The sequence below is a fragment of the Protomyctophum parallelum genome, assembly GCF_964188405.1.
Source record: "Protomyctophum parallelum genome assembly, chromosome: 18".
Classification (NCBI taxonomy): domain Eukaryota; kingdom Metazoa; phylum Chordata; class Actinopteri; order Myctophiformes; family Myctophidae; genus Protomyctophum; species Protomyctophum parallelum.
In genome coordinates this window covers 24735000-24759999 of record NC_139716.1, presented here as the reverse complement: position 1 = coordinate 24759999, position 25000 = coordinate 24735000, and the positions used below count along the sequence as shown (strand labels likewise).

Sequence of the window (25000 nt, the reverse complement as noted above, 5' to 3'; positions counted from 1 at the left end):
GTACGTAATTTCCGGACTATAAGCCCATGATTTGAACCCTGCGGCTTATACAACGGTGCGGCTAATCTATGGATTTTTACAGCTAACGCAGAGCCATCTCAGGCTCTGAGCTAACGTAGCTGCGGCTTATAGTCCGGTGCGGCTTATAGTCCGGTGCGGCTTGTATATGGGATTTTCCCTAAATTTGGCTGGTGCGGCTTATATTCAGGTGCGGCTTATAGTCCGGAAATTACGGTAGGCCTATTGCAGATGTTTAACGTGTCGATTTGGTTTCATTTTACGCTCTCAAGAGTTAAACATCTAGAAGCTTCCATTTTCTCCGTCATTTAGCTGCATGGGGACCACCTGGAACCTCCTCAAGGACCACTGGTTGAAAAATCACTGATTTACAGTGTGGCCCAATTCAGTCTGCTGGTTCTCAATCTTTTCAGGCCCAACAAATAATTAGAATGAAGAAAAAAAAGGGGTTTTTCTTCTTTCTAATTATTGTTAAAATTGTGTTTATTGTCATGATTTATCAGGAGCCGAGTTGGCTTAGTTTGTCTGAGTCTTAAAGATCTTTCAGTAAATACTTTTCTGAAACGTCTATGGGGAAAATAAATGGGACATTCTCTTCCAGGGCCGTTCGTCATTCTGAAAGGCGGCGGGACTGCGATGCTCTGGAAGTCAGATGGTGGTGGTGGTGGTGAGAGGGGGGGGGGGGGGTCATACAGTATGGTGGTGGTGAGAGGGGGGGTCCTATACAGTATGTATGTATATCGCCTTGCAGTGGGAGGTCAAGGCCCAGGCTTTTATTGGGACCATTTATGACAGACAACGTCGCCAAAGAAGCTACATACCAATAAAAATTAGATTGGACCGGATTGGATTAGAGAGCAGACCTTGAGGCTGAATGTGATTTATCGATGGAGGGGCCGCCGGGAAAAATGTGCAGCGGAGAGTGTTCCCTTCAATACGAGATGAGGGGCTTACGGTGCCGTGTACTGTAGTATACTGTACGCTGGTGGCTCGTACCTGACTATACCTGTGTACAAATATTGCCCTCAAACTATATTTGTTCTTTATTTTATGTCGCATATCATATTAGCCGGGGAGCCACAGGCTCAAAAGCTCAAGAAATAGAGATTAACTTGTGATGTCATGACATACTTTTTATTTGTGTTTTTTAGCTTTGTGTGTGCCTGCCTGCCTGCCTGGCTGGCTGGCTGGCTGGCTGGCTGTGTCTAAGCACGAAAATAGCATTTGGTTGGTTTTCAAAACCAACCAAGTGTCACTGTTGTGCAGCCTAACACACACATACATATTAACTCTATATATGATGATTTCAGGTGTATCAGTACATGGAGTCATTTCTCGGCCGTTTCTATTCACTTGGTCATTAAGGTCTGCTCTGCCGGAACAAACACAAACTAAACTAAAAGTTATGGCCATTGTTGTATACCAAACCATAGATGAGCAATATAAAATACTTTAAGTAGCATGTGACATACTCTTTGGCCTATATTCGGCCATAACCACCAAATGTGCTGACCTCATCACATTTGTGATGGCGGCGGTGGCCATCTGGTCGCTCTACCCCTGAGCCACTGCCACTCCTGTCATGTCAGCAGTACAGGCAATTTGATTGGTTGCATACTCATGGCTGCGGGAAGATTTACAGTAGGAGGTGCTGAACGTTTAGGTGGGGGTGCATTTTCACAGGCGACTAACCAGGATAAAGCTGTGATACAGCATATTTATTAGGCCTAGTAACAGAAATTAGTTTTGATTAAAAGTATTATTATTTTCCCCCTCCTGTCCGAGGGGGGGGGGGGGGGGGGGGGGGAAGGGGGTGCTCCAGCCCCACCAGCACCCCTACTTCCCCTCAGCCATGCCTGACCCACAAAGCCAGGTGTGGTCAATTAGCAATTAGTGCTGCTGCTTGATTAGTGCCTGCTGCTGCTTACATAGGTTGCATCAGTCATTCTTTATTTATTTTTATTTCTTTTCCCTTTCTGAGTTTTTGTTAGTGTGCATGCAACTAAAAGTGAGTAGCCTATACCTTTTTGTCATGTTTAGTTGGATTTGCTGCTAACATTCCTGTAGGCTATTATGAGAAAAGTTCAGATATGTGCTACAAATGTTTGCTGGAATTATACTCCCACTTATTTTTATGGTCCTATTCAAATGCTGTTTGAATGTTAAAAAGGTTAAAAACTAAAAACTGAGGGATAGAAGGGTAAACAAACAGAAAGGGAGATGAGGATGTATGTAGGGAAAGCAAGTCTGAAAAGTTGGGTTTTGAGAGCGTTGCTTTTGAACTTGGTGAAGGTGGAGGCAGCTCTGATGTGAGCTGAGTTCCACAGTGAAGGGGCAGCCACTGAGAAAGGCCCGGTCACCCCAAGTTCGTTTTATTTCTTTGCCTTGCGGGTTTCCAGGAGGTTGGCAGTGCTTTGACCTGAGGAAGCGGTGTTGGATGAGTTCAGAGAGGTAGTGGGAGAGCCTGATTGTTTTATATGTAACTAGAGCTGTGCCCGTTGGGCACTGGTCTACTTGGAACGATGCAAGTTGGAAATGCAGGCCCCACCCAGTTATCATGTCTGTGTCCCTTTTATGCATATATATGGAGTTCTTTGTCAGGCATGCCCAAATATGGAGTCTGTGCAGATGTCAGAACATTATTGTGATGTCAGAACAAACATTATGACCAGGCCTGCTCCAAATATGGAGATATAGGGGTGATCAGGTCCAGATCCCGGGCAGAGGCTTTTGTGCTGGTTCTGGACAACCGGCTATCCGACGGACACCGGGCACGGCACTCCCTGTCGGGGTGGTGTGGAACGTGTGTGTCACACGTGTGTGAAGTCGGTGGGGCGAACGGTTCTCGAGTTACGTGGATTACAGACGTACGTACACACGTAGAGACTTGGTGCATTTATAGATCGATGTATTTTTAAGTCAATTCTGTACTTGACTGGGAGCCAGTGCAGTTCACGAAGGACAGGTGTGATGTGATGTTGTCCGTGGTTCAGGGTTTGACTGGACACTGTGGCTCTTCAAATATAGCCTATATTTAATATTACATACAATTCTTTACAACCTGACTATAAGATAGAACCAACCGGCGCATCCAGATGGTTGAGACATTTTCTATTCCAGTGGCTCTCGAACCTTGTCATCACTACATTAATTGTGTATTTGGCCGCAGACCTGCATCTGAAAATGTTTTGTGCCACAACTAAGGACCCCGTGCAAGATCTGTGGCGTTAAAAAGTGCTAACATTTTCAAAAATATTTATTTTCCTTAAAAACGGCTGGTTCAATATTTTTTATGGAGGGACAGACAGTAGGCTGACAGGAAATGGGGAGAGAGATGGGTGGGGGGGGGGGCATGCAGTAAAGGCCGCCGAGATCAGGAGTTGAACCCGCGGCACACTGCCAGACTGGACTATACCAGCCAAGTCTCCTGGACCACTGAGCCAGTGGTTCAACTGATGTTGATATATTATGTAGGCCTATACTTGTTTTTCTGGGGACTCCTTGGCACCCACTCAAGGACCCCATAACTCTGAGAGTGTACAAATGGAACCAAATGGACCCGTATAAGGTTCCATCTGTACACTCTTAGACTATACAGCCCCATAAGAGTCCATTTGGTTATACTACTAACTATCAGTCATTTCCACAGACCCCACCACCGTTTCTATTCATCAAACATTGATGGATCTTCATCAGGTACCTGTAGCCCCCACACACACCGCCACCCCCGCTCCCCTTCCTTACCCCCCTTACCCCGTCCCAACCCGAGAGCCTTTCGGGTGGGGGTGACGGGGGGGGGGGGGGGGATGACGGGGGTGACGGGCCGGGGAGACTGGTCGCTGCTCAGAATCGATGGGGAACCACTGTTGTGTGAATCATTGATTCGCTACGATATTGATCGTGCCAGCATGAATTCAACGGTCGACACCCCCCCTATGCCAGTGGTTCCCAAAGTGGGGTCCGGGGTGGGGTCCATAATTGAGAGAGTTCCAAGGGGGTCCCCAGCAAAATTATAGTTTGGAACCAAAATGGACCCTTATGGGTCTGTAACATTTGTACACTCTCAGAGTTAAGTTAACATTGATTTTACAATATAAATGGAGGGTCCCAGAGATAGAAATGCCATTAAATGGGGTACTAATATGCATGTCAAACTGGGGGTCCTTGAAATGGGGGTCCTTCGCATCTCTTCAATTGGGGGCTAATTAGTGTCAATTTGGGGGTCCTTGGCATGAAAAAGGAACCACTGCCCTGTGCCATGTGCTACACGCGGCGGACGCGAGGATGTGCTGCAGATCGAGTATAGCACTCCGTCCGTTCGGTCCCGTCCCGCCCGCCACTACAACCACCCTTATTCACTCATATACTCAGAGGACGGGCCTTTTGTTGTCGACGGTCGCCCCTGGTTACGGTGGAGTTTGTATCCCTTTGTCGAGCTTTGTTGTTGCTCCTGCGTCGATTTCGGCGCAACAAAAGGAACCTGTGTGCGCGAGTAGCGTGTGCACACTGCACAGTCTCCCGCAGGGCGGGGGGAAAGGCTTTGGGGGGGACGGGGACGTGCTTGAGCGTATTGGTGTGCCCATAATAACATGTCGGAGGCTTCATCCGTGAATTATCATATTATTTGTACTACCCAGTGGTTTTTCAACCCTATTCATATCAATGTCCATTATTTATTCAGCATTTGAGCCACGCGGAACCACCATTTGATGACATTTTAGCCTCTCAGACCCAATACTAAAGAATATGTTATTGTCGTTGGATAATATTTTGTCCACAATTCCATGCTGTATTGATGTTGGTACCATTAGGAAAGATAACAGGCAAACGTTGATCAAAATAACAATTCTTCTACATTCTCTAATGTGTATAGACTTCTCATTACGTAATGCAGATGTTTAACACAAACCTCTTGAGAGTGTTAAATGAAACCAAATGGACCCAAAAGGGACCATTTATTTGGATTTCATTTTACACTCTCAAGAGTTAAAGATCTATAAGGGTCCATTTGGTTACCAACTTTCCATAACTTATAGCTGGGGACCGTGCGCACCTGGAACCCACCCTCAAGAGACCATGCACTCACTCGGTTGAAAACCACTGCCTGCCCATAGCATGTCAGAGGCTGTCCGTGAATGATCATATTATTATACCCACTATACTAGTATACTGAACTGATCCCTGCATGAGGGGGGGGTGATGGTTGTCATGGTTACCACAGTGTCTATCATTGTGTCAGTGGTCCTCATGCTGGCTGTAGCCATGGTAACAATGTCCGTAACACAGAGGTTTGGCACAAATTAGGGCCGATCATGTGAGAACATGTGTGTGCGCTCACACATGCACACGTGATACGCATGCAAACACAGACGGACGCGCACACACGCACGCACACACACACACACACACACACACACACACACACACACACACACACACACACACACACACACACACTCTGTATAGCGCAATGGAGACAAAGAGCACAAAAAAATATTGTTCCCCAACTTCCTCCTCATACCATGCACCATTTCCAAATGAACCTGCATGCTTTTTTCTTTTTTTAGAGAGAGCGACCATTTTGTCGGAGGTGTGTGCACACGTTGTTGGGGACGAACAGGGGAAGGAGACAGGAGGAGGGGAGAGACGCACGCGGAGAGGGTTTGAGAGAGAGAGAGTAAGGTGGGAGAGTATATAGTGAACGTATTCAACAAGCCACGGAGGAGGAGGAGGAGGCGTGGAACAAAGCGCGCCGCGGCTAGAAACCCAGAGAAAGAGCAGCCTGCGACGGCAGCCGTCGCTTTTCCCCCAAGTAGACGGCGGTCGGTGGGACAAAAGGGGGAAGTGAGTGAATGGGACGGGGCAGAGGGGGCAAGGCCACTACATGGGATGCAGAAAGAAGGGGTCGCTGGCCGCTGGTTAAGGGGGAGGACAGAAAGGTGAAGATGACAAGGGGAGAAAAAGGCAGAGCGAGTGAACGAGCTATAGCTAGGCTCACAATGCGGCAGACAAAGGAAGGAAAGGAGTCTCCCCTCTCTCTTTCTCTCTCTCTTTCTCTGTCTCTCTCTCTCTCATTCTCTCCATCCCTCCCTCCTTCCCTCTCTCCTTCCCTCTCTCTCTCTCTCCTCCACCCTCTTCGTCCTCCCCACCGCCAGGACGGAGTCACCTTTGTGTCTGAGTGACACCGTGTCGGCTAGCTCAGCAGGTTGCCTCCTCCCTCTCTCTCTCTCTCTCTCTCTCTCTCTCTCTCTCTCTCCTTCCTATAGTGCCGTAACCATGGTGATGGGTTATTATGGCGGCCGCTCTGCCAGCAGCCATGTTGTGAGAGAGAGAGAGAGAGAGAGAGAGAGAGGGGGGGTGGGAGAGAGAGAGAGAGAAGAAAGAGGCACAGGTGGTAGAGTTCCCATAGATAAATGGATAGAAAGTGTGTGTGTGTGTGCGTGCGTGCGTGCGTGCGTGCGTGCGTGCGTGCGTGCGTGCGTGCGTGCGTGGTGGTGGTGGTGAGCGCGTACTGATATAATATTAGTGGTATTATATTTAGGATGTATATAAATACACATTATGCAGTAATATATATATATATACTGTTCGACCCACACAGTCATACATTGGTGAATTGATCGTTGACCAGTGGATCATATATACATACTGTACACGTGTCACTGTATAGACCGCGGGCTACACACCACGTCCAGTAGAATGCTGCACGGCACGCACACACATCACGTGCACTTTAAACAGCGTCTGTTTGTACACTGTCAAATCCTGAGTGAAGTCCTGATTTAGTGTGTTGTGCACAGAGCGGTGTAATAAAAGGGGCGGAGGTCCATTTGGTTTTTCCGATCACAGAGTTAAAGTAACGCTCAGGGTTTTACCACCGCGTGCGAGGGAGCGACTCCAGCGGCTGCAACTTTGTCCTGAAGCGATGATGTCATCGTCTTCCGTCCTCACACTTGCCGTGTGTGTGTGTGTGTGTGTGTGTGTGTGTGTGTGTGTGTGTGTGTGAGTGTGTGTGTGTGTGTGTGAGTGTGTGTGTGTGTGTGTGTGTGTGTGTGTGTGTGTGTGTGTGTGTGTGTGTGTGTGTGTGTGTGTGTGTGTGTGTGTGTGTGTGTGTGTGTGTGTGTGTGTGTGTGTGTGTGGACCCTCTCCCCTTTGTTCTCTTCCCATTCCCGCATCTCATTCTCGTCCTATGACAGCATCCCCACCATCATCTTCATCGGCCACACGCAAACACGCACGCACACGCACGCACACACACACACACACACACACACACACACGCACGCACACACACACACACACACACACACACACACACACACACACACACACACACACACACACACACACACACACACACACACACACACACACACAGAGCAGCACGGAAACAAATATGGAACGACACCGAAAGCAGTCAATTTGAACAATTTGAGACAGACAGACAGACAGACAGACAGACAGACAGACAGACAGACATAATGAGGAGAGAGAGGCGAGCGGTCTTGTCACCCGGTTATTAATTGGATGGGCGGACGAGGGACCGATGAGATCATGAGGAATATTTTCAATATTTTGCAGAAAAATGGGTGTATCGAGCACAAGGGAGCATTTCGTCAGACGCATGCACCGATGCACGCACACACACACACACACACACACACACACACACACACACACACACACACACACACACACACACACACACACACACATCAACACATGCTCACAGCACCACAGTCACACGCGCACGCACATATTCATCCACATTCCGGAAAAAAAAACTTTTTCTTTGGCAGTTACTTTAGACGTCAGCTGTTGCTATGGTGACGCAGGTCCGGGATCCAGCCGAGGAGTGTGATTGGCTGCAGAGGGAACGAAGGAGAGAGGGGAGGCAGAGGGTACGTTGTGTGTGTGTCTGTCGGAGGGGCACAGACTGGAGGCATGGCGGGGACGCACAAAGACATTGATCACATACCCATTCATAGAAAAAGGTTGGCTTCTTTCTGCTCGATACCCGTAACTACTTACTCCCTGACACACATACACACACCTTCAACCTCACACCCCCCCGTCCCATGCTGAGAGGCAAGGCAGAACCCATTTGCTTGCCTGTACCCTCATCATATCGTGTGTGTGTGTGTGTGTGTGTGTGTGTGTGTGTGTGTGTGTGTGTGTGTGTGTGTGTGTGTGTGTGTGTGTGTGTGTGTGTGTGTGTGTACTTTGATCAGCGTTGGTAAAAAACCCCCAAAAATCTGTTCGCTCCAGCTCACTCTCTCACTCTCTTCAATGCAAGATCTGAAGCTCTCTTCCCCCTCCCTCGAGTGGTGGATCATATTATTTATTGATATAACAGATGTAAAAAGAAGTACACGGTAATTTAACTTTGAAAGTGTAACCAAATGGACCCGCTCGTTCAAATTTGTACCTCGAAACAGCTACAGATGAGCTAGAAAACACCAAAGACGGCTAGTCCTTCTGGTATTTTTAATTCACGCACGGCAACATTTCAAAGTGCTGGCGAAAGTGCGATTTATTTCGTTTGTCTACACAGTATAGCGTTGTTACTTCCTTACTGGCCTGACCTTCGACAGGCAGACTCTGTAGACATTTTTAAAGAACACTTCTACACTCTTGCTTTTAATTAACCTTTAAAAAAAATTTGTTAGTCATGTCCTCACTGTATTGCATTACTGCTATAATTTTTTATGTTTTATGCCTTGCTTTTCTTTTCTTTTCTCCATTGCTCTGTAAAGCACTGAAAGGTGCTAATAATAAATAAAGTTTTATTATTGAAGTCATGTGACGCAAGGCATGCCTCCCACACGCCTCCCACTGGCCGGAGGAGGAAAAACGGGGGGATGGGAGCGGGAGTGATTGACAGCTGTGACAGCCAATCGCCATCATTTCACTTTTAGATACCCGACCCCCGAGACATAATGCGGTCCCTGAGACCTCCAACCCGGCCCGGGAGCGGGTCGGATGCTGGGTTAACCCGAAGACACCAAATCTCTTCGCCGATCTACAATCTCATAACGTGTTGCAACGCAACGCGCCGAGAGCTTGTAGATCGGCAATGTTTTTGGATAATGCTCTCCCTGGAATATGGATGCCGGGGGTTCAAGAGGTAGTGTGGTTCTCTTGTCTCTATTGTCACAGTCGTTCTGTGCTGTTCTGCTCCTTGGATGTGCCAGTCCAGGTTTTTGTTGTTTCCCTCCTTTCCTTCTGACCCTCAGTGTTCTGACAACGTTTTTGGCATAGACATACCAAAGGTAGAAATGTCGCGCTGTGATTGGCCACTTGAGTGGCAGCGAGGGACATGAAGGAGTCGCATGAGTGACGTCACTTGGGCATCGACGCAGCGTGCCTTCAGCATTTCCTGCGCACTACCGCCCCCTTTTGCACACACATCGCTCCAATGGACTGCCAATGAGGCATCTATTTATTGAGTGGTGCAATCACTCCTACAACCAGCAATGTCCGTATGTGGCCATGAGCACGAGTATATGACTTATTAGTACCAGTACCAACCCTGATTGCTAACTTGAGTCCACCTGTGTCACGTTCAGTCCCGGCCAATCGTGTGTTGATTGTAGTTTAGTTTCACCTGCGTTCAGTTGTAGTCTGTGACTATTTAAGCCTCCCTGTGTTCAGTGTTCCCTTCAATGTGTTCCTGAGGTCATGCGTATTTGTCCCGCTACGCTGCATTGTGAGTTTCATAGTCATTGGACTTCCTTCGTCCCTTAAGACTGCTTGGTTCTGGTTCTCACCTGACACACTGTGACAGTCAGTGTTGTGGTTCGTGGTGTGGTTCCTCGGTATTGTCAGTAGTTCTGTGGTGTGGTGTGTTGTTGAGCTTGTAGATCTGCTATTTCAGCATGCAAGTTGATGCAATCAAGTGTAAAATGACTTGTGTCTTTTATTTATACTGGATCTCTCGTCCACTATAGTCCCTTCCTAACATTTTAGTTTAATTTATATATATATATTTTTTTTTAACGAAATTGTCAGTATATTTAGTCTTAGTTTTAGTCATCATAGCTTAGTTTTCATTTTACTCGACAAAATCAACACTAGGGTATGTACCCTCACAAAGAACATGTAGTAATCTTGGTCTCTAAACTGCCTCCCCCTGGCCAGGCCAGCCGCGGGGCGCCTGATGGAGGGGAAAGGCACTGGCCGGAAATAACGTGTTCCTTCCACACGTTACGTTCAACCAGGGAAGCTCCCCCCTGTCAGGTGAAAATAAACGGCTCGGACTCCTCACGCATTGAAGGAAGCATGAGGTCAGTCCGTTGCTCTCCCCAGGTTGGCGGAGGGAGTGTAGAGCCCAGGATTACATTAGATAATTGACACTGGGTGACCAAATGGGTTACAAAATCGTGGGATCAAAATGATAAAAGAAAGAAAAACACTGGTTTTGGGACATGGTGTAGTGGCAGTCAGTCACCCAGTAGTCTCGCGTAGCCAGACAACTATTCCACAATCTCCGAATGCTATATAGTCTTGAACTATAGCCTCCATGAACTTTTTTTTTGTATTTTCTTTTCTGCTAAGCAACAAGCTATATATGCTTAGATGATTTCTATTTCTATTAGAATTAATTTGCGCGACTGTAAAGGCGAAACGGAAGTGGGGAGGAAGCTCCAGACTGTATGATGAAGCATTTGGAAATTGGGAGAGTCAACAGTCTGGTAACGCGAGACCAGTCACCCAGCGATGCTCGGTATGTCGGCCTCTGGCTTTGTGTCTGCTTCGATACTACGGTGGACGTTGGTTTGTCTGCACCCCCCCCCCCCCCCTTCCCCCAGATTAAAACCAGATTAATCCCTTTCCAAACTTTAGACTGGGCCGGGCCCTCTACTCCTAGACTAAACTGAAAGGAGCTGTGGATGGAGACGGTATAGACGCCCCCTGGTTGACTCCATGATTTCAGTCGTCGGGAGCCGTGGCATATAATGAGGCGTACAGAAAAACCACCCGCGTGTGTCGATTATATGCTTGGGGCTTCGAGTGGCCATGTTTGTGTGTGTGTGGACAGGAAATGGTAAACCCATGTGGTCATCATCTGTACACCGCCCGCCTTCTGTGTGTGTGTGTGTGTGTGTGTGTGTGTGTGTGTGTGTGTGTGTGTGTGTGTGTGTGTGTGTGTTGTAAGCATGAGTCATGAGTGTGTGCACGGATTTGTACTGCATGCATTGTAGCTACAGTATATATGTGAGGGTGTGTGCATGTGTGCTGTGCGTATTTGCTGTGTGCGCGACTGCTGTGTGTGTGTGTGTGTGTGTGTGTGTGTGTGAGTGTTAGTGTTAGTGTTAGTGTTAGTGTTAGGGTTGTTTGTGTTTGTGTGTGTGTGCGCACGCGTGTATGCACGCACGCACATGTGTGCCATGCGTGGGGACTGCCCACTGGGCGACTTTGGCTCAAGAGGTAGAGCAGGTCGTCCAATGATCCGTGGGTCAACGGTTGGAATCCCGGCTCCTCCTGTCTACATGTCGAAGTGTCCTTGGGCAAGACACTGAACCCCAAATTGCTCCCGGTGTGGTTGGTACCTTGCATGGCTTCCGCTGCCATCGGTGTATGAATGTGTGTGTGAATGGGTGAATGTAATGCACAATCTATGTAAAGCGCCTTGGATAAAGCCGCTATATAAATGCACCATTTACCATTTACCCATACAGTAGATCCGAAGTCCGAACATGCGCTGCTGGTCGGCGAACATGCTCTGCTGGTTGGCGAACATGCGCTGCTGGTTGGCAAACATGCGCTGCTGGTTGGCGAACATGCGCTGCTGGTTGGCGAACATGCGCTGCTGGTTGGCGAACATGCGCTGCTGGTTGGCGAACATGCGCTGCTGGTTGGCGAACATGCGCTGCTGGTTGGCGAACATGCGCTGCTGGTTGGCGAACATGCGCTGCTGGTCGGCGAACATGCGCTGCTGGTTGGCGAAACATGCGCTGCTGGTTGGTGAACATGCGCTGCCGGTTGGTTGGCGAACATGCACTGCTGGTTGGCGAACATGCGCTGCTGGTTGGCGAACATGCGCTGCCGGTTGGTTGGCGAACATGCGCTGCTGGTTGGCGAACATGCGCTGCCGGTTGGTTGGTGAACATGCACTGAACTGAACTGCTGGTTGGTGAACATGCACTGCTGGTTGGTGAACATGCGCTGCTGGTTGGCGAACATGCACTGCTGGTTGGCGAACATGCACTGCTGGTTGGCGAAACATGCAATGCCGGTTGGCGAACATGCACTGCTGGTTGGCGAACATGCACTGCTGGTTGGCGAAACATGCGCTGCCGGTTGGCGAACATGCACTGCTGGTTGGCGAACATGCACTGCTGGTTGGCGAAACATGCGCTGCCGGTTGGCGAACATGCGCTGCCGGTTGGCGAACATGCGCTGCTGGTTGGCGAACATGCACTGCTGGTTTGCGAACATGCACTGCTTGCGGGTATGTTTAGGTTAGGGTTAGAGATAGTGGGTTAGAAATTTAGGGAACAATGGGAGGTCGATTCAATGACATGGATGGCACCCCATGCCTTGAGTGCCCTGTGTGTCTGCATGCATGTGTGCGTGCCCGTGTGTGTGTGTGTGTGTGTGTGTGTGTGTGTGTGTGTGTGTGTGTGTGTGTCCATACGGTCACAGTAACGGCGGTTCGGTGTGGACATGGAGTCTCCCGGTGGTATCAGGGGGATCGGTGACTCAAGGAAATCAGGACACACTCTAAATTTGTCACTGCAGCATAACCCACATACTGGCAGCATGCAGGCTCCCCTATTCAACACACACACACACAGTCTCTCCTCCAGCTCTCCACACACACACACAGTCTCTCCTCCAGCTCTCCTGGCTTTTCACCACTCTAGTAGCTGCTCTTTGTGCGTATACCTCGGGCGCACACACGCACACACGCACGCACACACAGTGGTGCAAATTAATAGCCTGCATCCTGCATCCTTAGACTCACTAAATTGAGAAAGGACGCAATCATGATGTCACCCTCCTAGGATGCAATACTGTACTCGGTACTGTACTCTAATGTCGTTGAAGTAAGACTCATAAAACGTCCTAAAAGACCACACCTGGGTCCCGGGACCCATTACATTGAAAACCTATTTACATCACTGCACGCACCCACGCACGCCACGCATGCACGCAAATGTGTCACCTAGGTGGATAATATGGAAATGGGATAGAAATAAGAACGTTTAAAGTGTGTAGTGAGCGGTGGCAAAAGGCGGGCCTATCAATAGAAGCCTCGGTTTGCGGGGTCTCGTTCCATAGCTTTAGTGGCAGAGCTGTGAGGATGACGTTGTCGAGGATTAACCGTGTAGGCCAGTGGTTACCAAAAGTTGTGGGCAGTGCACCCCCCTGTTACCTCCCAACCTCGAAGGTTGGGAGGTGATGTTCTTCCTCTTTTGCACTAGGTATGTTGGTGTGTGGTTTTTTAATGTTGTACGGGTCACTGTGTGCCTTTGTTGTCTTGTATTGTGTATTGTCTTGTATTGTATTGTATTGTATTGTATCTGTATGCTGCAGGGCGGGTCCTTGGGGTCCAAGACAAATTTCTCCCTTGGGAGACAAAATAAAGAAACCTTGACCTTGACCAAGCGGACCCACCCCCCTGTTACCTCCCAACCTAGCTGACACACCCCCCTGTTACCTCCCAACCTAGCTGACACGCCCCCTGTTACCTCCCAACCCAGCTGACACGCCCCCTGTTACCTCCCAACCTAGCTGACACGCCCCCTGTTACCTCCCAACCTAGCTGACACACCCCCCTGTTACCTCCCAACCTAGCTGACACGCCCCCTGTTACCTCCCAACCCAGCTGACACGCCCCCCTGTTACCTCCCAACCTAGCTGACACGCCCCCTGTTACCTCCCAACCTAGCTGACACGCCCCCCTGTTACCTCCCAACCCAGCTGACACGCCCCCTGTTACCTCCCAACCTAGCTGACACGCCCCCTGTTACCTCCCAACCTAGCTGACACACCCCCCTGTTACCTCCCAACCTAGCTGACACACCCCCCTGTTACCTCCCAACCTAGCTGACACGCCCCCTGTTACCTCCCAACCTAGCTGACACGCCCCCCTGTTACCTCCCAACCTAGCTGACACACCCCCCTGTTACCTCCCAACCTAGCTGACACGCCCCCTGTTACCTCCCAACCTAGCTGACACACCCCCCTGTTACCTCCCAACCTAGCTGACACACCCCCCTGTTACCTCCCAACCCAGCTGACACGCCCCCTGTTACCTCCCAACCTAGCTGACACACCCCCCTGTTACCTCCCAACCTAGCTGACACACCCCCCCTAGATGGAGAGTTACATTTATGAACATATCTTTATATGCAACATAATATGTTTATATCATATATGTGACATGTTATTCAAAATTGGCTGCCTGCCTGCATATATTTATATCTCTACATTATGTACATATCCATATACCGTATGTGGACATATATAAGCTATATATATATCCACATATATGCACATACTATAAGGCATATATTCTGCATATACTTGCCATATATTGGCATATATGTTCATATATTTAAAATAACACCATATCACCACCATTAGCCTTTTCGTGTCACGCGCCCACTAGGCCTAGAGGGTGCTCCCGCACCACAGGGGGTAGCATGAACCCCTGGTGTACAGTAGTCCTCTAAGCCAGTGACATCTATAGGTACCTCTCTGGAAGGAACGAAGTGTACTGTATTGTACTGTCCTGTACCTCCTATATGTAGCCTATTGTTTAAAACTGTGTATATAAGGAGTTGTATCATTCTGTATGTATAATCCAAGGATGTGTAGGTCTATAGGTCTGTATTTATTTGAATGTCCGTTCAGGACTAATCTCACAAACCACTGGACCAATCAGTGCCACATTTAGCACGTATTAATAGGCCACCGAAGTATACCTCCACAGAGTAGCCGTGTGTGTGTGTGTGTGTGTGTGTGTGTGTGTGTGTGTGTGTGTGTGTGTGTGTGTGTGTGTGTGTGTGTGTGTGTGTGTGTGTGTGTGTATGTGTGTGTGCGCGTGTGTGCGTGTGTGTGCTTGCGTGCGTGCGTGCGTGCATGCGCGGTATGCATGGCTGTTGAGTGATATCCAACGAGCACTGCCAAACTCTGACACTTACAGGAAAAAAATAACGTGCACAGAATTTCTTGACAGGACGAAGCTCATAACATGTCTACGGTGGATTTTTATGATACAAAAACTTTACAGATTGAAATAATTTAATTTAATAATTCAAGCTTTTCCGTACAGCTGCAATGTTCGGAATGAGTTTGACGTTGTGTAATACAATCAGATAGGACTTTTCTGTTTGGATGTACGGGGCTGTCAATGGGAAGTTGCACCTAGTTAGCACCTTGCTGGCAAGATGGCCAACGCGGTCTGACTATCGTCAATAAGGCTGAAACCTTCATGCTCACATATCCACGTTTTTCCCTGCCAACGTACTGGGGCTCCTTGTGTTTGTGCTTTGCTTCCTTCAGGTCGTGTTGCTATATCTGCTTATTTATAAGCAACCTTTGACCTTTGACTTTTTTCTGTAAAGTCACTTGCAAATAAATGATTGGTAGTTGCTGGTTGATGTTTTTTTGGGCTTGATTCTAAAGTGTATAGCAGTTGCTTATTTGGGCTTGCTATCTTGCTTCCACATTTCTTCACATCAAGGAACCCCAGATTAATATGTAATTGTCCACGGACATCCATCTGAACATATTTTGTGCCTTTCTTTTTTTTTTTTTTTTTTTTAAGATATTTTTTTGCGGCTTACGCCTTTATTGATTTTTTAAGGGATAGAAAGTAGGCTGACAGGAAACGGGAGAGAGATGGGGGGATGACATGCGGTAAAGGCCGTGTCGGGTCCGGGAGTCGAACCCGCGGCACACCGCGACTGGATCACCAGTCCGGTGCCCAGACCGTTACGCTACGGCCTGGGCCCCTTTCTTATTAAAATGTTTAAAAAATATTCAAAATATTTCGATTTTATTCTCAATGTGTTGAATGTCGCCTGTGAGCTTGTAGATCAGCTATTTTCATTTGAGCATGTTTTCATATAGACCAGCTGGCCACTTGTTTCTCTTGCAAAACTGGCAACACAGCAAGAGAAAGAGGAACTTATGCACATACACAAATGCAATGCACTATGGGCTGTAAGAAAAAGGTGAATACAGTCATAGCACACATTCCACATGGGAACGGCGTGGATCCACATGAGAGAGCCCTGCTGTTCCCATGTGCATCCCGAGGTGCACATGGTTACATTATCCCCCCCCCCCCCCCCCCCCCCCCATGCACCCCTCGTTTTAGCGGCTTTGAAATTTATTTTATTTTTTTCACAATGGAAGTCCAAGAAGGGGGTCGGATCGGGGCTGAAATCCACAACCATATGTGGAGGTATATATGTAATGTCACATAGATGTCATCATACATGGTTTTCAACCCTTTTTGTATCAAGGGCCATTATTTATTCAGCGTTTACTTTGAGCCACGGACCACCGTAGCCTCTCAGACCCAAAACATAGAAGGTTTTGTTGTCGTTGGATAGTATTTTGTCCGCAATTCCATGCTGTGTTGATGTTGGTACCATTAGGAGAAATAACAGGCAAACGTTGATCAAAATAACAATTATTCTACAGTCTCTAATTGTGTAGACTTCTTGTACGTTAAGTAATGCAGATGTTTAACATTAATTTAACTACCCATAAGCCCGTAAGGGTTTCACTTTACGCTCTCAAGAGTTAAAGATCTAGAAGGGTCCATTTGGCCACACCAACTCTCCATCATTCAGCTATAGGGACCACCTGGATCCCCCTCAAGGACCACTGGTGGTCCCCGGACCACTGGTTGAAAACCACTGGGTTAGAAGCATGCCCGTTTATTTAATTGAATTGAATTATAACCACGCAGTCACGCACTGCGTTCAGCAGCATACTGTTCCGTCAGGTTGTGTGATAATTTGCCAGCATCCCATTAAATAGGAATTCTGCTCAAATTAAAACCCTCTGCATAGTTAAGTCACACAGTGCATTCTCCCCCCCCCCCCCCCCCTCCACATGTGCAGCCCACACTATGCTGCACTGGCTGAGCCAAAAGGATTACATTCTTTCAGAGACACTTTTGATTATATTACTATTTCACTACAGTGAATTATATTTATTATGTCAGTAACCAGCCGATAATAATACATTAGCCTAAAGGCTAATATAACTTGTCAACACCGTCTGCTAGTTTTGGCTATAGCTATAGTTATCATGTGGAATTTAGCTCTATTGAGCATGCTATAATTGTAAAACTGTGTCTTTTATACATATGTTTGTAGTATTTGTCTGTATATGGGGCATTTTGTTATGCAAATTAGAAGGTCAAAAACAAGAATTGTCACTTGGGAACCATGTTTCTTCCGATTCAGCACCCTTGAATGATGTAAAATGGCCTGGTTCCCCACTTTGCCCCAAAACGCCTCTAACCTCCTTATAGAAGGCCTTTTTTCTGAAACCCCACCAGTCTATGTACTGTACTGTTAATGTCATAGTGTATATACTGTAGTCATAGCACTTTATAGTATATGTATAGTATTGTATAGTATATATGTACAGTATAGTTTATATGTATAGTTTCATATAGAGATTCTACTGTTACGTTCTTAGCTTACGCATGTTTCATGAAAACTACTTTTTATGTATGTGATGTATTGCCATGCTTTTTTGTTCTTGCTTAATGTAAATCGCTCTGGCTTAAGAGCGTCTGCTAAATGCCTAAATTGTAAATTGTATAGTGTTGGGTATAGTGTTGGGTCCAAGTTATGGACTTGGGCCCATTCCTTTAATCCTATTAACTCTTGCATACCACATGTTATGGATCAGCTTTAAGGCCACTGTCTGTCTTCTGTCTTAAGTGGGTTGTCCAGATATATATTATGCATATATATTAGGGCTGGGACTAATTGCGATTAATTTAGATTAATTAACTACAGAAAAATTAATCGCGATTAACTACAGATAAATTAATCACACCTTTTTTTTCACCGCGGAACGTTTCTCACTGGGCGCTTTTCTATAGTACTGAAAACTGGAAATAATAAAAAGACACCCCATTTTGTGTTGCCTAGAACTGGAGGTCTGACAAAAAACAGTAACAATATGAAATAAGTACAGCTTTGTGATGTCACTGAGATGTACTTGTTACTGTTACTAAAAGAATTTCAGACCTCCAGTTCTAGGCAACACAGAATGGGGTGACTTTTTTATTATTTCCACAACAGGTATATTAATGACAGTAAAATGTTGAAAATGAGTGGTATCCTGTAGTCACTATTCATTGATTCACTGGGATACCAAAAAATATAAAAAAAAAGGTTTCTCGCTGTTCTCGGGTTGAATATTGATATGCGATTAAAATGCGATTAATCTAGATTAATTAATCGCAAAGCCTCTGATTAATTAGATTAATTATTTTAATCGAGTCCCAGCTCTAATATATATACTTTAACGCTGTACATCTGACTCTGTATTCATTGCTTCAGAGCTTTCCCCTCATTTAGAGAGAGAGAGAGAGAGAGAGCATTAACGTGCTGGAATGTCAGGAACCATTGTATGGAAATGTTTTCGCATGACTGCATGGGTTTTTTCAAATATATATAGGCCTATATCGAGCATATTGTACTTAAGCAAATCACGACATATCTGTTGTGGGGGCGAGAGAGCATCACCCGTGATGTAGGGAGAAGAACGGGTCCGGGTAAGTGACGGGGGACCTATACAGTCACAGGGGGGCGATGCGGAGGCATATGGCAGTTGTTAAGTAAAGCGAGAGAGAGACAGAGACACAGAGAGAGAGACAGAGAGACACAGAGAGAGAGAGAGAGAGGGATGGGGGACCTTCAGCATATCGCCAGAGGGCCCAGAAAGAGTGAAGTGTGATGGAAAAGGGAGGACAGGAGGTGGGGTGAGAGGGGGGGGGGGGGGGGCAGTCAGTCAGTGCGGGGGGAGAGAGAGAGTGAGAAAAGGAGAGAAAGGAGGAGAGCGAGACGCGGGTGAAGAGCGAGCGAGGGAGAAGGAGTTGGACTGGGTGCGGGGGCGGGGCGTTGTAGTGGCGGAGGCTGCGGGGCTGATATTTAATGTGATGAATGAGTTGTGACAGTGCGCCTCTAACCTCCTCCTGACCAGCGAGGGGGAAGGCCACGGAAATAGAAAAAGTGGTATACGGCTTAAAACGGCATTATATATGTATAGCGAGTGAAGCGCTGAAGAGGGTTAGGGGGATGCGAGCATGATGCACCAATGGGGGGAGGCGTGGAGAAGGAACAGGAGGACATGCAGGCTTTAGGAAACTTCATATACTGTAGACCAGAGATTCTCCAACCTTTTGGATTGCAAGTCAAGTCAATTTTATTTATAAAGCACGTTTAAAAAAACGACGAGGTTTGGGCTATGCTGCAGTGTATAAAAATCACACCCGTTTGAAGTGAGGGGCGCTCTTATCATCGTCATCATGACGTAAAATAGTCCATCTTGCGCCTCCCTTATCCCTAATCCCTTTTTTTACTATTTTGAAAAACATTTTAAAATAGTTCAACTAGCCGATCTACATCTACACGTGAGCTTGTAGATTTGAACTATTTTAAATTTTGTTTAAATAGTAAAAAATGGCAAATACGTTTAGGGATAAGGGTTAAGGGATGAAGCAATATATAGACCTAAATATATGTCTATTTGCTCAGACACTGACGTATAATTGTCCATTCATCATTGTCAACAGGGAATTTTGTTTTCGCTTGGAATATTAACGCTTCTAAAGAGAGGTCAGACTTATTATTAGCGCAACAAGGTAGTAATGGAACATTTCACCTCCTGGTAGTAATGGAACATTTCACCTCCTGGTTTTGGGGGGAAATGGAAGGCCGGGGCTTTTCAGAGTAAAATCTGCCTCATCTGCTGGGCCTTTATTTTTGAAAGATTTCGGGGCATAATAGAGGCGTGGGCGTGCACAAGACATTTAGAGGGGCAGGTGCTCAAGTGAAAAAAGGGCACCTTGTGCAGCACGTGGAACCGGAATTGTGCAGCGCGTGGAATTTTGGGGCCTAAATAATATATTAGAAGTGTTGTATCAAGAATTGATAAATGTCGACATGGTCCACATACTGTACACTACTACAGTGTACACTGTACAAAAAAATATAGAAAAATATATTTTTATTTTATTTATTTATTTTCAAAAGGGCACATTTGTCCAGAGGGAAACGTGTCTATCTGTGCACGCCACTGAGTGGCGGGCGGCCCTTTGATATGGAGAGAGGAGGATGATATGATGCGGGACTCAGTGAGCAGAGCAGAAACAAAGCAATGTGAGTGAAATGACGTGTGTTATTATGTGTAGAGAGAGAGAGAGAGAGAGGGGGGAACGAGCACCATGCGGCAACGTGTGAACAATTTACTGTACCCCATTCTGTGAACTACACAAAAGGCGAGGAAAGAGAGAGAGAGAGAGAGACGGGTACAAAGAAACAATGGAGACTGTTTCTGCGTTGTCACGTCTTCCAGGGACGGCTAATTGCAACTTGTCACCACACACGTGCACAGTGGAACAATAATGTTTTTCTCTCTTCCCCCCCCTTTATTGGACAGTGAGATGGTCGGTGGTGGGCCACACCAACGTGTTTTACTAGTATCTGCTTCACTATCTTTCTTTCTTTAACCTGTATTTATTCAGGGGAGTCAGTCGAGAGCAAGCTCTCTTTTTCCAATAACGCCCTGATTTTACAGTACACATAACATACAATATAAACACAGATACATTACAGGATAAGAAACAATTCAGAGTGAACAAGTACAGCTAGATCTCAGATGGATCCTTACAAGTCTTTTAAAACGTTCAAGTGAAATCAAGTTGTTCAGTTTTAAAGGAGAATTCCATGCTAGAATGCTTTCTTATCTTTCTTACCTTTCTTTGTAGTTGTTACGTCCCCACCAAAGAGGTCCAGGTGTTTTTTTGTGCAAAAACTCCTTATTGGCTATTTTCCCTACCATAAGCCCTCAATGAATTGCATTGCATTGAATGGGAATTGAATGGGGCTATGGGGTGTTATGCTTATTTCCATTGAAAGAAGTAGTAAAGTGTGCCGCTTGGGATATTATTTACATTATGAAGAGAGGATATATACAAAGAATATAATAATATAATATAATATAATTTTTATAATTTTATATAATATAATTTTGAGCAATGCAAATAAGCGAATTAGCACAACACCCCATAGCCCCATTCAATTCCCATTAAATTCAATGCAATTCATTTAGGGCTTATGGTAGGGGAAATAGCCAATAAGGAGCTTTTTCACAAAATAACACCTGGACCTCTTTGGTGGGGACGTAACAACTACAAAGAAAGGTAAGAAAGCCTTTTAGTATGGAATTCTCCTTTAAGATTGATTGTAGAAAATGTAGACAGTTCCACATGTGAGGTGCATAGTAATGAAAGGCTGTTTTACCCACTTCGGAATTCACAATGGGGACTTCTAACATGAGTTAGTTTTGGGATGTAATAGGCTGCTAAGATATGTAGGCATTTTCTTAAGTAAGGCTTTGTAGATAAAAACAGTGCAGTGCTGTTCTCGTCTCTTAGCCAATGAAGGCCAACCAACCTTTTCAGTCCTACAGTGATGGGTGAGGAACCCATCTCCAGTTATAAACCGGAGGGCAGAGTGGTAGATTGTGTCGAGTGGTTTTAGTGTGCGCTCGCTCGCTCGTGCGTGCGTGCGGGTGTGCGGGCTAATTTAAATGATGAATATATCAAGGTTTTCAACTGGCGAACGTTTTCCCTGTTGTTCCACCTCAGAGGAAAGCCTGGACTGTGTTACAAAATTGCCATGTGATCCAGTCGGGAGCGGATGATATCGTTACATCATGTTGTAGTCATTGTTGTGTGTAGTCATCAGGTTGGAACCCTCAAGGGGGTGGCGGTGGCTCAGGGGTAGAGTGGCTGGATGGTAACCACAAGGTTGCCAGTTCGAACCCGGGCTCCCCCAGAGTAGTGTTGAAGTGTCCTTGAGCAAGACACTGAAGCTCCTGATGTCATGACGCCTGATGCCATGCAAGGCTGGTGCCTTGCATGGTTTCCGCCGCCATCGGTGTATGAATGTGTGTGTGAATGGGTCAATTGATGCACAATCTATGTATTTATAAAGCGCCTTGGATAAAGGCGCTTTATAAATCCACCATTTACCATTTAATCTGGAACTTCCTTTCCCTCAAACCGGAAGATAACAATGAAAGCGTGACTCTCATAGCTATATCTGCGTCTTTTATTGGGGAAAATCGGTTTGAGGGATAGGAATTAGTTTAACACCCTATACCCAAAACCCTAAACCTATAACCTCACAGGAAGCCACGGGTTCGTTTTAACCTGCCACACATGTCAGGAGCCATGGGTGAATTTTAGTTGTAACTTGTAACACAGTGGTTCCAAAACGTTTTCATGTCAAGGACCCCCATTTGAAAAAATATGCTAGTGACCTTCCATAAGAGAAGATGTGTACGGCTCTAGCAGTGATTCTCAACCAGTTTAATTTCAAGGACCCCCCAGTTTGACATGCATTTAGTCTACGGAACCAACGGTCATTTATATCTTGAGACCCCAATTTATATTGTAAAATCACTGTTAATTTAACTCTTGAGAGTGTACAAATGGAACCAACAGGTCCATTTGGTTCCATTTGTACACTCTCAGAGTTACAGACCCATATAGGGTCCATTTGGTTCCAAACTATCATTTAGCTGGGGACTCCCTGCACTCCCTCAAGGACCCCTGGGGGTCCCCGGACACCACTTTGGGAACCACTGGTTGTAACCAGCCACACATGTCGGGAGCGACGGTGTTGTTGGAGTAATCTGGTAAGAGAGTGACGACACTAGCGTTTACTCCCATTTTAACAATGGGATAGTTCCAATGTTTGTAACTATCTAGTGGCCATAGGCACCCGCTTTGTGGCGAGATCAAAGCGTGTCACTGACTCGCCACTCTGTTACTACTATTCCACTCGGGTTGGACTATAACGCCCGTCGGACTGTTAGCAAAACAGTCTATTAGTATGTCTAACCAACATGAGCACGCTGCAGTCTCGGCGGCCATGCCTTTTGGCCTGCACGGCGGAGACAATTATAGACTTAAGAGCGGCTGAGATTGCGAGAGAGAGAGAGAGAGAGAGAGACAGACAGAGGGGGGGGGGGGGTATTGGTAATAATCAGAGAGAGAGAGAGAGAGAGAGAAAGACTGAGCTAGACAATGACAGCCACTGTACTGTATAGTTCTGGTCGGGGCAGCGAGTGGAAGCCTGGGAGATGACTCATACTGTAGGGTGGAATGAGGAGGGTGAGGAGAGGAGAGAGGGGGGGGGGAGGGGAGAGCAGAAAATAGAAGTCATGAGTGAGGAGGGGGAGAGGAGGGGGGGGGGGGGGGTGAGACCCTTTGGGGTGAAGTTGCCTGTCTGATCTCCTAGTTGTTCCCTCCTGAGTCAGCTTTTAATGCTCTCCCCTCCCTCCTCTCTCTCTCTCTCTCTCTGCCTCTCTCTCTCTCGTTCTGTTTTCCTCTCGTTGACACCACCCTCTATCTTTTCTCCACACACACTCCTTCGTTCCTCCTTCCGGCGGCATTCATTCAGTGTAGCGGAGATAAGCTATCGTATGATCAAAGATTGCATTCCGGCGCTGCAGTTGGGGGAGGGGGGGCTGGGGGGGGATGCAGTTTTTAATCAATTAGCTGTCAAGCCGCATGCATGAATGCATGCATGCAGCTCTCACTGTACAATAATATTCTACATATCCAGCCACGTACTGCTCACAACGTGCCTGAATTAAATTTATTATTATTATTATTAGTACACAAAGAGAAAATGATGCCTTTGAGTGATTACGAATGTCCTTATCCGTCCCTCTGACTCGGTGGTGTTTCAACCACTGGTCCGGCCGGCGTGGACCACCAGTGAGTTGGTCTTTAAAGGACAACTTTAGTTTTTTTCAACCAAGGTTCATGTTTTAGGTTGTTATTAGAGAAACTAAAAGGTGAGTGTTAATTCTCTTTCATTTGCTGCTTTCCTTCGTTTTGGGGATTTTAGCAGTTTTTGACAGGGGGCGGGGGCATTCGAGCATGGGGCTAAATATGTATTTTTTTACAAAATATTATGGTGATTTATTTTTTTATTATTTACTATAGTCCTAATAAACCCCAAGAAATTACATCTGGCCACAAAAGATCACAGGATCTATTGAATGTGACAAACTGACATATTGAGCCTATACAGTATAAGCCTTCCCCCAGTAGGCTACCTTCACATTCAGTAGATCATGTGATCTTCTGTGGCCAGATGTAATTTCCTGGGGTTTATTAGGACTATAGTAAATAATAAATAAAGAAATCACCATCAAATTTGGTAAAAAAAATACATATTTAGCCCCATGCTCGAATGCCCCTGTCAAAAACTGCTAAAATCCCCAAAACGAAAGAAAGCAGCAAATAAAAGAAAATGAACACTCACCTTTTAGTTTCTCTAATAACAATTAACAACCTAAAACATGAACCTTGGTTGAAAAAAACTAAAGTTGTCATTTAAGGGGTTCCAGGTGGTCCCTATAGGCTAGCATCCCAGATCTTTAACTCTTGAGAGTGTAAAAATGAAACCACCAAATGGACCCGTATTTCGGGTCTATTTGGTTTCATTTCAACGCTCTCATGAGTTAAATTATTGTTACACATCTGCATTCGTTAATTTTCAAGAAGTCTACACAACTAGAGAATGTAAAATAATTGTTGTTTTTGCCTGTTATTATCGCTCCTATGATACCAACATCCAATACCCCAAAATCTTATCCAATGATAACAACATTCTTTAGTGTTGTTGGGTCTGCACGTCTAAATCTCATCAAATGGTGGTCCGTCCGTCTGTCCGTCCGTATGGCTCAA

The 25000-nt window shown here is 46.3% G+C and overlaps 1 protein-coding gene across 2 annotated transcripts in view; it reads left to right on the top strand.

Moving 5' to 3' along the window:
* Positions 1 to 25000, top strand: part of kirrel1a (kirre like nephrin family adhesion molecule 1a) — a 65457-nt gene that overhangs the window by 12550 nt on the left and 27907 nt on the right. The gene's annotated exons all lie outside the window — the stretch shown is intronic.